Source organism: Dipodomys merriami, unplaced genomic scaffold (assembly GCF_024711535.1).
Source record: "Dipodomys merriami isolate MVZ:Mamm:240054 unplaced genomic scaffold, mDipMer1.0.p SCAF_1336, whole genome shotgun sequence".
Taxonomy (NCBI): Eukaryota; Metazoa; Chordata; class Mammalia; order Rodentia; family Heteromyidae; genus Dipodomys; species Dipodomys merriami.
This window is the reverse complement of record NW_027202645.1, coordinates 165,020-178,554: the sequence shown is the minus strand read 5'-3', so window position 1 is coordinate 178,554 and position 13,535 is coordinate 165,020. Positions and strand designations below refer to the sequence as shown.

At 43.2% G+C, this 13,535-nt stretch overlaps 1 long non-coding RNA gene across 1 annotated transcript; it reads left to right on the top strand.

The window, feature by feature from the left end:
- The first annotated feature begins 236 nt into the window (after positions 1-236).
- On the top strand, positions 237-8,386 carry LOC138825071 (uncharacterized). Its single transcript, XR_011371333.1, has 2 exons — positions 237-3,316; positions 3,503-8,386. It is a non-coding gene; the product is annotated as an uncharacterized lncRNA (long non-coding RNA).
- Positions 8,387-13,535: the final 5,149 nt, after the last annotated feature.

Genomic DNA, 13,535 nt, shown 5'->3' with positions numbered 1-13,535 from the left:
TGATCATGTGGTTCTTGATCTTGGCTCTGTTGATGTGCTGAATTGCATTTATGGATTTGCATATGTGGCATGTAGGTATGTATGTATATATCTTGTGTATGTTTCTTGCATCTGTGGGATGAAGCCTACTTTGTAATTTTTCATGTGGCATCCCAGATCTTGTTGTTTTGTCTCCTCCTCCTCCTCCTCCTCCTCCTCCTCCTCCTCCTCCTCCTCCTCCTCCTCCTCCTCCTCCTCCTCCTCCTCCTCCTCCTCCTCCTCCTCCTCCTCCTTCTTCATTTTTGGTAACCTCACAAGTGGTCTGTCAATTTAATCACTTTTTAAAGAAGAAGCTTTTTGTTGTATTAATTTCAGGTATATTTAAAAAATTTCTATCTCGATTTCTGCCATAACCTTTTTTAACATCTCTCTCCCTTTAGATTTAACTTTTTTCTTCCTTTTCTAGCAATTTTAATTATATCATGAGATTATTTACTTGAGCTGCTTCTGTTTTCTTTATGCTTAGGTCTTTCCCTTCAGCACTGTTATTGCTGTATCCCAGAGGTGCTGTTGTGATGTGTTTCCATTTTCATTGAATTGGAAGAACTTTCTAATTTCTTCTGTGACCCAGGTCTTACTCAGTAGTGTGCTGTTCAGCCTCCCTGTATTTGACTAATTTCTACAGTATGCTTTGTTCTTACAAACTAGTTTAATTCCACTATGGTCTAATAGGATGCAAGGGATTATGTCAATTCTCTTTATTTGTTTAGGTTCTTTATGTGAACTATAAAATTATCTATTTTGGAGAATGTTCCACAAGCTACTGAGAAGAGGTTATGGTGTCATTTAGTTCAGAGGCTTCTTGGCTTGTTTTGTTTGATTGACCTGTCCTTTGGTGAGAATGGAGTGTGAAACTCTCCCACTATTATTTTGTTTGGGTCTTTCTTGTTCTGTAAATCCAAGAGTTTTTGTTTAACACATTTAGATGCGCTATTGTTTGGTGCACAGACATTGACCACTATGATTTTCTCTTTATGGATCATTCCCTTTATTAATATGTAGGGACCTACATTGTCTTTTTGTACTGATTTTAATGAGAAGTCTGTTTTTTATCAGATATCCATATGGTGACTACTGCCTTCTTACAGGGTACATTTGGGTGGAAGATCTTTTCCATAACATGACTTGGAGTTTGTTTTTACTTTGGCTGTGAGATGGGTCTCTTGGAGACAATAAATTAATAGATCTTGTTTTCTTTCTTTTTTTGCTATTTATTTATTTATATTGTGAAAATACTGTACAGAGGGGTTACAATTACATGGGCAAAGTAATGAGTACATTTATTATCAAGTATTGTTGCCTCCTCCTTTGTTTCCCCTTCCCATCCCTTCCCATTCCTTCCCATCTCCCCTCACCCCCTAACTCCCCCATGGATCTTCTTTTCTGAGCCAGTCTGTAGTTCTTTTTCTTTTGATTGGAGAATTTGAGTGTGTTAATGTTTAGGATTATTAGAGAGAGATGTGTTATGTTATCTGCCATTTTCTTGTTTTCTTGTTGCTTCTTTCCTTTCCCTGCACTTACTAAATTGATCTTCTAGTGATTTCTGTCTGATATGATTCCCTGATCTTAATTGTTTTCTTCAGATTTTATTCTTCTTTTATTATTTTTTGCAGTGTGGGTTTAGTGTTCATGAATTTCTTTAATTTTTGTCATGAAAGGTTTTCATTTCGATAGCTTCTCTGGGTACACCAATTTGAGTAGGCAGTTGTTGGAAACTACATTATCAGGCTCTTTGCATTGAGGGTTTATGTGGAAAGGTCCTCAGCGATTTTGATTTTTCCATTGTAATGTAATTCCTTCTTTGATTTTGTGGCATTTAAAATCAGTTCCTTGCTACTCAGGTCTAATGGTTTTACTATGATATGTATAGAAGTGTTCTAGGATCGTGTCTACTAGGTGTTCTATATGCTTCTGTTATGCAGGTGAGATTTTCTCTCTTAAGATTGGGGAAATTTTCTGTAATGATCTTATTGAATAGGTGTTCCATTACTCTTTTGAAATTTTTCCATCTCACCTATCCCAGTTTATATGTTGATTTGAGTTCTTGGCTTTTTCTGCCAATTCTTGGATTTCCTTTTGGTAATTTTTGAGTTCTTTTTTCCATACCTATTAATTGCTGTTCCAGATTCTCTGTTTTATCCTCAACTCCTGATATTCTATTTTCCATCTCACTTATTATGTTACCTATAGCTTCCATTATGGTTTGCATTGTGGAAATTGACAACTTATGGTTCCTATATCAGGTCTCATTGTTAATTCTATCTTTTAATGAGGTATATACTGTGTCTATTTTTGTCTGTATCTTTTTTGAAGTGTTGGAATTTCTTTGATATTTCTTTTTGTGTTCTTGAAATTGCTTTTCCATCTTCCCTTTTATTTCATTGGCCAATTTGGCCATCATTTCTTTACTGGTTCCTTTGTCCTCCATTTCTTCTTCCTTGTTACTGTAGTTCTTTCCTGGATTGCTGCTGGCTTTTGGATTTGGTTTGTTTTCTTGACTGTCCATGACTCTTGTAATCTTTCCTTTTGGTATATGCATTTGGGTTCAGGGATTGTCGGTGCTGTAGTCTAATCTTTGTCTGTTGGCCCAATTTTTGCCTGTCAGGTACCAACAGCCTTCACTTTGCCTGGGCTGGTTTACACTGGGTAGGGTAACTGAAGCAGGGTCCCCAAGCTGGCTAGCACCTGTGTGCATAATCAGCCCTGGGATAACTGAAAGGAGCTTGGTCTGGTCTGCAGCGGGGACTGAAGTTAGCTTCAGGAGTCTGGGTTAGGCATTGGCTTCAGAAGGATTGGGGTCCTCACTGTGCACAGGGCTTTTTTTGTGCCTTGGCCCTGGGTTGGTTCTCTTCCAACAAGTGACCAGCAGTTGGTCTGGTGCATCTTGTATGTGTTTACATGTGCTCTGCCTGTTACTCATACATTTACTCTTTTTGCAGTTCCAGACAGGGACCAGTGGGTCCTGGCAGGGTTCAGTGCTGCAGCTACCAACAAGGGTGTGCTCTGTTGGTGGACAGCATGTACCTGTGATTTGACCTGCAAATGTTTAATGGGCCTGCAGTTCTCGTCAGGGTTTGGCACCTAGGCAGCTTGCACTCCTGTATAGGGCTGGTGCATGCATTCACTTGGCTGTTCCTGGTGGAAATGCTCTACAGGTGGCTGGTTAGCACACATGTTTGTGTTTTCTGACAGGAGAGCCCTCTACCAGTGCCTGACTTGTCTGTTAGGGAGGGCCGAGATTTGGACTACTCTGGGATGAGGGGGCATGTCCCTGTGGGTGAGTGAACGTTGGTTCTCACACTGACCTTTCTCTGGATAGCCAGTGCTATGGGGGATACAGGGTCCTAGCACCTGTCTAGTTGGAGTTCCTGTAGCCTTCCACTGGAAGCCAGCAGTTGGGGTGGTGGGAATATGGAAGGGCTCAGGCCTCTTTGTGTGCTTCAAGTGTGTTGTTCCTTCTTAGCAGGGAGAGAGGTCCAGATCAACCTCTGTGGGTCACTAACCAGTGCTGCAGTACTGGTCTCCTGTGTGGGGTGAGTGGCTCCAGCCTGATACTTACTGATCCTAGAACTGGTTTTGGATGACTGTCAGTGCTGTGGCAGATTTCTGTATCTATTGTTGCAGATTTCAGGTTGGTAGGCCACTATGTTCCTTCATATCAATTGTGGGCTGAGCAGTGGGGCAGTGGGAGCTGTCTCTGACTGGGTGTTGCTGTGCCTGGTCTCTGGTCTTGGTCTCTGCCCGGTCTGTGTCCAGTGCTATGGGAGTTTTCTGTGTCTGCCTTTTGAGATTGGCTGGTGTTCCTGAAGACACAAGCAGTGGGCCCCTTTCAATGCTTAACAGCACTGCCATGAGGGGTCAGGGGGTGGACTTTGAGATTTTCCATCTTTGTGTGTGCAAATTCCTGTGATTCTCTGCATGTTTGTTTATTCGTTATTGTCTATCTCTTGGGGGAACTGCATATGGGACCCTAAGTCTATTTGGTTAGAGAGAACTAGGGCCATTCTCTATTGCTTCAGTGCCATTTTTATACATTCAAAACTTAATTTCAGTAGTAAATACATGATTATCTAGGTTATTCTTTAAGTAATATGAGTCTTTCAAAGGATTGTTTTAATTTAATTGTTGACCTTATAGTCATCTCTTTTTGTTGTATGAGAACCATTTTTTTAAATTTTGGGTCTGGTCGTTGGGCCTGAACTCTGGGCCGGGGCGCTGTCCCTCAGCTCTTCAGCTCAAGGATAGCGCTCTACCACTTAAGCCACAGCACCACTTCCAGATTTTTTTCTTTTTGCTTATGTGGTGCTGAGGAATAGAACACAGGGTCTCATGCATGCAGGCAAGCACTCTACCACTGAGCCACCTTCCCAGCCCCATATGAGAACCATTTTAGACAACTATAACATCTTATACTTCTCCAAGGATTATTATTTCTTTTGCCTGTAGCAGTTTAGATATGATAAAGAACAGAAGAGAAGTACAGTTTATCATATTTACTTAATGTTCCAGGGCAGGGGGTTGTGTTTTGTCAGTCAATCTGCATCAGAGGTTGGCCCAGTAAATTCCTTAGCTTCTTTGAACTTCTGTCTCCTCTTCTACCAAGTGGGAGAAGTTAATGCCTACAATTCAAAAGAATCCATTGAGAGAAGGTGCTGAAATCATCCTAAATTCTACTAAATAATGGCTGTTATGATCAATAAAGTTAATGATACACATTCTTTCTGGGACAGGGGGTGAAATGTCAGACAGACAGGAAAATATCAATCTGCCTTTATTTCCCCTTTTGGCTGGAAGAATGGAGCAAGCCTTGCTGTAGTTAGAACCCTCAGAAGAATCTGGATCATGCTAAGCAGATGATCTGCTCAGGGATGCAGGCAGCAAACTCCACTGAGCCATATGGGTGAGTGGAGATGAAGTTCCAGGAAATGTAGCGCCCCCTTTCCCCTGCCCCCCCCAATCACCTTTCTGGCCTTTCAAATGGTGGGAAGTTGGAGGCATAGAAATGGAGGGACAAAGGGTGAACCAATGCTGTAACAGTACTCAATGGACACTTTTAAATGAACTATCCAACTTACTGGTGGAGATGGGAGTGGAGGAAACACTGCAAGAGAGCATGGGAAGGGGTGACCACTGGCTAAGAAGAATTGTCCTCATGACTTGACTTATGGAACTGTAACCCCTCTGTGCATCATTTATTTTATAATTACAAGGATGTTTTTTCTTTTTTTGTCAGTCATGGGGCTTGAACTCTGGGCCTGGGCGCTGTCCCTCAGCTCTTCAGCTCAAGGCTAGCGCTCTACCACTTGAGCTACAGCGCCACTTCCGGTTTTCGGGTGGTTTATTGGAGATAGGAGTCTCACAGACTTTCCTGCCCCGGCTTGCTTTGAACCGAGATCCTCAGATCTCAGCCCCCTGAGTAGCTAGGATTACAGATGTGAGCCACCAGCTCCCAGCTAGAATGACATTTTTTAATGGTAGCAATTTTCAACTCCAGCTATCTATTCCTCCAGATGCAGAATGAAACCATCTATTCTTTAAATGTTGAAAACTAATTTGTGTGTGGTAGTGGGCACTGAAACTTGAACTCAGGTTTTCATGCTCTGATTTAGCTTTTTAAAAAATTCAAGATTGGTGCTCTACCAACTTGAACCACACCTCTTCCTCTGTCTTTTTTGCTGATTAATTGGAGATAAGAGCCTCTCCAGTTGGTCTGCTCAGGCTTGCTTTGAACCTTGATCCTCAGATCTCAGCCTCTTGAGTATCTGGGATGACATGTGTGAGCCACAGGCACCAGACCTGACAAACTAATTTGAAAGTCTAAAATCTTCTGTGGGTCAAGCAAAACCGTCTGTGGGTACTAATCTGGGGGATCTATAGCACAATATAATATCATCATAATATTGTCTCTTTTAAACACACACACACACACACACACACACACACACACACACACACACACACACACAAGCGAAGGCAGAGAGACTCATGTGGATGAAATAATCATGGAGTTTTCTCCTTGATCTCTTTGCTACTCTACATTTGGCAATGGTCAAGGCTCTTAGTCTAGTTGCCTATGTTCTGCATTTGTGTATTTTCTGTCCCACTAAACTCTTCAAGAATCATTTCCAATGCAGTTTATGCCCAGTGTTTACTGGCAATAATCATAGTTCAAAGTGAGACATGCAGCTCAATTCTAACATGTTGAGGGAGCGACAGGCATGGGGTGACCAAACAACTCGAGCCCCCAAGCAGGAGAGAGACCCAGTCTGAGCAACAACCTTTTGCTGATGACCTCCTTCTGAACAGCAACAGCATATGATCATGCTTCTCTGCTTATGAAAATAGTACTGTTTGGGACCAAAATACACTTTCAGATAGGAAAAAGAATACAGTGTATTGAGCACTGTTAGAGGCAGGGCCTAGACCAGAGACTTCCCATGAGTTAGCTTTGCAATCACCCTGTGAGGTAAACATTATCTTTGTTCCCATTAGGTAGACCAGAAAACTGAAGAACAAGCAAACATTATCTCAAGATTTGTGATGCTGGAAAGGAGTAGAGACAGAAGGAATGAGTCAGCCTGATGCAGAAACCAATGTGGTTCCCCATCCCACGTGTCTGCTATCTTTGGAGCAGCGAAAGAGACGTGTGGTCACACGGTCACATGATCTTCTGGTCATGTAATTATGTGGTCTCCTTCCTGAAGATGTGGAGGAGAGATCAACAGAAAGCATCAGCTGACTTGTGCCAACTTTGTCTGTGAAACAAGATTAGGCAGGTGACCTATTCCAGGATTTAGGCAGCATGGATTCTGGAGCAAAATTCCATGGAAGGAATTTGGGGACTATATTTCTCAGTACTTGCCTCAGTCCTTGGTATTTCTTCATTTGACTCTCCTGGGAGTCTGGCCTCAAAGGGCATGCCCAAATCCCCCCTATGGCAAGAAAGAAGGGCCAGCATTGGACTTGTGCTTATGATATTACAGGATTATGAATGAATTAATGCATTAGGGAATGAATGAAATGATATAAACACATGGTAAATTGGTTCCAACTCTCCAGTGACATTTGACACATAAGCGAAGATTTCAAAGAGAAGCTTTTCCATTTTAAGCTTAAAATATAATCAGCAGAGCCAGGAGCCTGTGGCTCACCGCTGTCATCCTAACTACTCAGGAGGCTGAGATCTAAGGATCGCAGTTCAAAGCCAGCTTGGGTAGGAAAGCCTGTGAGACTCTTCTTTTTTAATTAACTACCAAAAGAAACCACCAGGGCTGGGAAGGTGGTTCAGTGGTAGAGCGCTTGCCTTGCATGCCTGAGGCTCTGGGTTCAATTCCTAAGCACAACATAAGCAAAAAGAAAAAAAGCCAGAAAGTGGCACTGTGGCTCAAGTGGTAGAGCGCTAGCCTTGAGCTGAAGAGCTGAGGGACAGCACCCAGGCCCAGAGTTCAGGCCCCATGACCGGACCCCCCCAAAAAATTTAACAAAAGAAACCACCAGAATTGGAGCTGTGACTCAAGTGGTAGAGTGCCAGCCTTGAGCAAAAAATAATTCAGAGACAGTGTCCAGGACTGGTACAAAAAGGAAAAGCAAGAAAACAAAACAAAACAACAAAAAAAACAACCAATAATAAGCAGAAAGCCCACAAGGGTGAAAACAAAGATTGGGTGAAAAAATCTTTTCACTGCTAACAAAGCAATTGTTCCCAGAGAAGGATAAATGAGTAGATAAATCTATTGGGAGCTTCTATTCTGGATGCTTGGGTCTCTGCAGAGAACAGAAACTTTAGAAGAAGAAAAAGTAAAGAAAGATGGAAAAGGAAGTAGGAGGCGGGCTTCACTCTGAAGCTACACCTCTTCCTCTTCCTCCCTGTCACTCTAATGCCTTCCTCCGAGTCCATTCATTCCCAGGACCTAGGTTTGCTCAGATAAGGGATTTGCAGAGAAAGAACTCTCCCTATCTCTCCCCTGAAGAAGAAAAGTTCTACCCACTTTCCTCTCTGCCAGTGTCCCAGATGTGATCTGCTTGACAAACAAAAATACACAGTGAATTTTTAAAAAGGGCAGTGGCAGCCCAAACAGCTATCTGTTCAACCCCAGAGAATTTTTCTCAGCCAGGGCTTGTTTTCTAAATTCCTCTTATCAATGATTGGCTCAGCAATTGGCCAGGTGATGCAGTTCTGGCGAATGAGGGAATGCATGTCAAGGGTGTAAGGGAGGAGGGGAGAAGTTTCCTGTCTCTGTGAAGCAACAGCAGACAATGTCTCCTAGAGCAAGGCCACCATCTTATTCCCAAAGATGGACTTAATATGTTGAATAGATATGCCAAAATAAACCATGATGCATCCCCACCCAGCTACTGTCTGCGTCTTATCTTGACACATCCCTCCTTCTGTACCTGCACGTGGTATATATCTGATGTTGTTTATTTAAATTCATTTGTGCCACAGGGTTCTGTTCATGGTAGCCAGAAGCCTCCAAAGTGATGAAACAACTCCTTTCCCCTCCATTCCACATGGATCCACTCACTGGCCCTAAAAGTGTGGGTAGCAGGGCTATCACCAAAGACTGTGAACAACAGAAGTGGTACCAAAAAAAAAAAAAGGAGGAAAGTGATAAAGCAGCATTGGGGGGAGGGGTGCGGCTATGCTCTGAGCCTCTCTCTCAAATTGAGAAAATGGTGAGTCTTTCCAATTTTGTATTCCAAGACAAGTTCCAGGTAAGCCTCTAGCAGGGGACAAATCTTCATCACAATGGACAGAGCTCTCTGAAGGAATGACTGAAGAGCTTCCAGCAGCTCTGCTGTACCCACTGAATAGCCCGGAGTCTGTGAATCACTGTCTCCACATGATTTCTTCTCTTACTCATAGATGCAAAGGTTGAGGCAAGACTGGTCACGATTTTGCTTGAAATGTGTCCCCAAAGTGTCTGGTAGATACATTTTGTTTTTTCTACCTTAGGCCTGAGTAAATGAGCTGTGATTTGAGACCAGAGGTAGTAGCCCCATCAGACTGTTGGTGTGAGCTAGTGATAATCCTTGCATTGTTAAAGCAGTGTTCAAAAGAAGAGGAAGGAAGAAGAGTAGGTCCAGAGATCCTAGGATCCACAAAATCTAAGAAGTTTCTTGTCTGTGCTTCTTAGTGGATTAACTTTGTTGGTCCTGACTAATAGCCTACGTTCATCTGTCATAAGCAACCATCAAAGATAAATAAAGCCAGGTGCCAGTGCCTCACACCTGTAATCCTAGCTACTCAGGAAGCTGAGATCTGAGGGTCACAGTTCAGAGCCAGCCTAGGCTGGCATATCTTCCATAAACCACCAGAAAACCAGAAGTGGCACTGTGGCTCAAGTGGTAGAGCACTTGGCTTGAGCTGAAATGCTGAGGGACAGTGTTCAGGCCCAGAGTTCAAGCCCCACAACCGGCCAAAAAAAGAGATAAATGAAAGAGTCCTGTGTGCTGAAATGAAAGCAAAAATGTTAAGCAAAAATTGAAGAGGTCTGCACACACCATGAGTGGCCTAATTACTGTTGTGTTAAAATACTGGGGGAGAAAGAATTTATTAGATTCATCCAAATAAAATGTTGAAGTAAGCACTCAGGAATCTTAACAACGATCATCTCTGAGGTAAATGAGATGCCATAACATAGAGATGCAGAGAAAGCCTTGTCTTTTGTGTCAGTACTAGGATTTGAACTCAGGATCTTGCACTTTTTGTTTCTTTTGCTCAAAGTTGGCACTCTACCACTTGAGCCACAGGGCCACTTCATATTATGTAAACAATGCCTACTCTGTCTGTGGAGGAGGCTGTGTGACTCTGATAAAGTCACACACCTTATCTGGGCCTCATGTACTTACTTCTAAGGTTAAATGATTGCCTGGATCAGGTGTCATAAATGATTGGGCCATCAAGTATTAAAATGGCTAGACAGGTCAAGAGGTCTGGAACTAGAGAGCTCTGGGCAAGTGCAAAGCAAGGTGTATACTCATTCATATGTACACACACATATGCACACACATGCATGCATGCACAAACACACACACACACAAACCAATTTCTCATAGTATACTACTGAAGACATATAAGGATCAATATTGGCTTGAAATGTGACTTAATGATAGAGTGCTTGCCTATCATGCATGAAGTCCTGGGTTCAATTCCTCAGTACCACATAAATAGAAAAGCCGGAAGTGGTGCCATGGCTCAAGTGGTAGCATGCTAGCCTTGATCAAAAGAAGCTCAGGGACAGTGTCCTAAGTTCAAGCCCCAGGACTGGCAAAAAAAGACCAATGTTATCAAAAAAATCTGGTGTCCCAGAGGAGCCAGAAACACATGTGAATTGCATGTGAAAATATCTCATTTTTAAGTCAGGCACCAGTGGCTCATGCCTGTAATCCTAGCTACTCAGGAGGCTGAGATCTGAGGACCATGATTCAAAGCCATCCTGAAAATTCATGAGACTCTCATCTCCAATTAACCAAAAGGCTGGAGGTAGACTTGAGGCTCAAGTGATAGAGCAGCAGCCCGGAGCACAAAAACTCAGGGACAGCACCCAAGCTCCAAGCTTAAGTTCCAGGAACAATTCGCTGGTACTAAACCAAACCCATCTAACAAGTCATCTACCTACAGGCTGCCTATAGCTACCTCTCACTAAACAGTCATTGTAAGCTGGGCACTGGTGGCTCAGGCCTGTAATCCAAGCTACTCAGGAAACTGAGATCTGAGGCTCAAGGTTCAAAGCTAGCCTAAGCAGGAAAATTTATAAGACTCTTATCTCCAATTTACACCAAAATGATGGGAGTGGAGCTATGGCTCATGTAGTAGAGTGCTAGCCTAAAGATCAATATCCAGGCCCTGAGTTCAATCCCCACTTACAGCCCCCCCAAAAAGTGATTGTGGATACTGGAAGTCCAAAGCATTGAAGCCCTGATGGAGATAAAGAACTCCATCTTCCAGAAAGTTCTAGCTTCACTAGCCCCCTCCACCAAAAGCTCACATTCCTTTTCCCACTGGTGTCTCCTCCTCCCCCAGACAAATGAGAGCTGGCAGAAGACCCTTGGGATAAAAATTCTGAGCAAAGCCAAGCATGGGTGGCTCACACTTTTAATCTGAGCTGAGATCTGATGATCTTAGTTCAAAGCCCAGGTTAGAAAAAAGCCTGTCATATGACCATATAATATGATGCTAAGTGAAATTAACTCCGCCTCCCCCCCCCCCAAGATAGGGAAACAAGAGGTTTTATCTTTCTTGCTGTTATTTTAATGTATGTATAATGTACTATGTGATTTTTTTGTTTGTTTTGTCTGTTCTTTCCCCATTGGTATAACCCCTGGTTCATTGATTGTAGTGCCCTGCATCTTGTATATACAATTTTCTAATTTGGGGAAGGGAAGGGAAATAACAAAATGCTGAAATAAAGATACAGGTTGACCCATTGTGACAATGAGGTGTACAAGAAATTGTGTTGAAAATGAAGTTTACAACTTCTGGGGGGGGTGGGAGGAGTGGGCCGGTAGGGAGGGAAGGGATGGTATGGGAAAAACAGAGGAGGAAGTAACAATGCTTCCATGGGAAATGTACTCATTACCTTACTCATGTAACTGTAACCCTCTGTACAGTATCTTTACAAAAATATATTAAATAAATAAAGTTTTCATAATATATATTTGAATATATATCTGTATATATACATATACATGTATTTGTACATATGTATATACACATATATACAGATATAAATACATATGTGTATATATATATCTGAAAGCGGAGCTTTGGCTCAAATGGTAAGGCACCAGCTGCCTGGAGCACAGGAAAATCTAAAGGATAACACCTAGGCACTGAGTTCAAGCCCCAATACTGGGGCACCCACAAAAGGAGGAAGAGGGAAGTCATCGGGAGCCTCTTTGTACCCTCAGGGAGCAGAAGGGACAGAAGCTTTCCTTGCCCACAGACAATTCCCTGATGTGGAGAGGTAGCTCTCTTTCCCCATCCCCCCTGTCCAGGCGATGGGTACCTCCTTTCAGTCCCCATAACCAACATCTTGCCATTTTTTCCCCAAGTGATTTCCCCCACCCCAACCTTCCATTTAAAAGCCACACACCCCTCCTCCAGGCGACCCTGACAACCAGGCTCAATGTTCATTTTTTAGGGGGGGGAAGTCCTGTCGTGGGACCTGAACTCTGGGCCTGGGCACTGTCCCTTAGCTCTTCAGCTCAAGGCTAGCACTTTACCACTTGCCCCACAGCACCACTTCCAGCTTTTTTCTTTTTGCTTATGTGGTGCTGAGGAATCAAACCCAGGGCCTCAGGCAAGCACTCTATCACTGAGCCACCTTCCCAGCCCTCAATGTTCATTTTTGCCATGGCTGGGAGCCACACTGTGTTCCCTGGTGACAATACTAAGGTGAATGGAATACTGAAAATGTTGACGGTGGGCATGTCTGTGTGCACATGCATGCTAGGAACAGCTATCACTGGTGGGGCGGGCAGAATTGTCAGCCTTTGCATCCCAGTTATAAAGAAACACGCCATACAGAGAACTGGAAGGAGAAAATGGCCTCGTTCTGTATCCAGTCAGGGCCCCCTCAGTCCATGCAGGAATCAGCTACACCCTGCACTGAAAGCTGCCCATCTGCTAGCACCAGACTCCTTGCCACCTGTGTGCCATAGCTTGAAGCCTAAGCATCAGTCACTCAAACAATCTCCCAGAACTCTCTGCACCCCTCCCTCTCACTCAGAATCCCCTTCCCTGGAAGGAGGGCACACTTCCATATTTAATTAGAAGACTTTGGATGTTCTACAGTGTCTATTTGTGCAAGACACTGTTGAAAATGAACTTTATTCTAGAACTCTTGACAGAACCGCTGGCAATGCCTTCCAGTGAATCCACATGGCCAGTCCTAGAAGGAATAAGACATTTTACTGACTGAGCACCTTCTATCAGTCAGACATGATGCTGAACTTTTTCCCTACTTCAAATGCTTGAGATCTCTCAAACCAGCATGTTGTCAACCAAAGACACTGACACAGACAGGTGGAGAGCCCTGGCTTTCCTCCCTCTGCTCCTCCACCTCACATTGGCTAGAAGTTGGGCCTGAGATAACAACAGTGAACTATTCGATGTGAGATGCTTGAGAAGATGGCTAGCACCAAGGCTGCTTTTATGGCACCATCATAACGGGGAAATCTGGGAAAAGTAAATCATCAGCAGAGTTCCTCCCATGAGACACTTGAGAAAAGGAAACAGGTGTTCAGAGAGATGCTTCAATTTGAGGAAAATAGGAAAAAAATCATGATAAAATCACCTTAAAATTTTTTTGGTGTCAGTACTGAGGCTTGAACTCAGGACCTGGATGTTGTGTCTCAGCTTTTTCACTCAAAGCTTGTGCTCTACCACTAGCTCCACGAGCCACACAGCTCCACTTCTGGCTTTCTGGGTGATTCATTAGAGATTTTTAAGTCTCTCAGACTTTCTTGCCCTACACTGGCTTTGAACTACA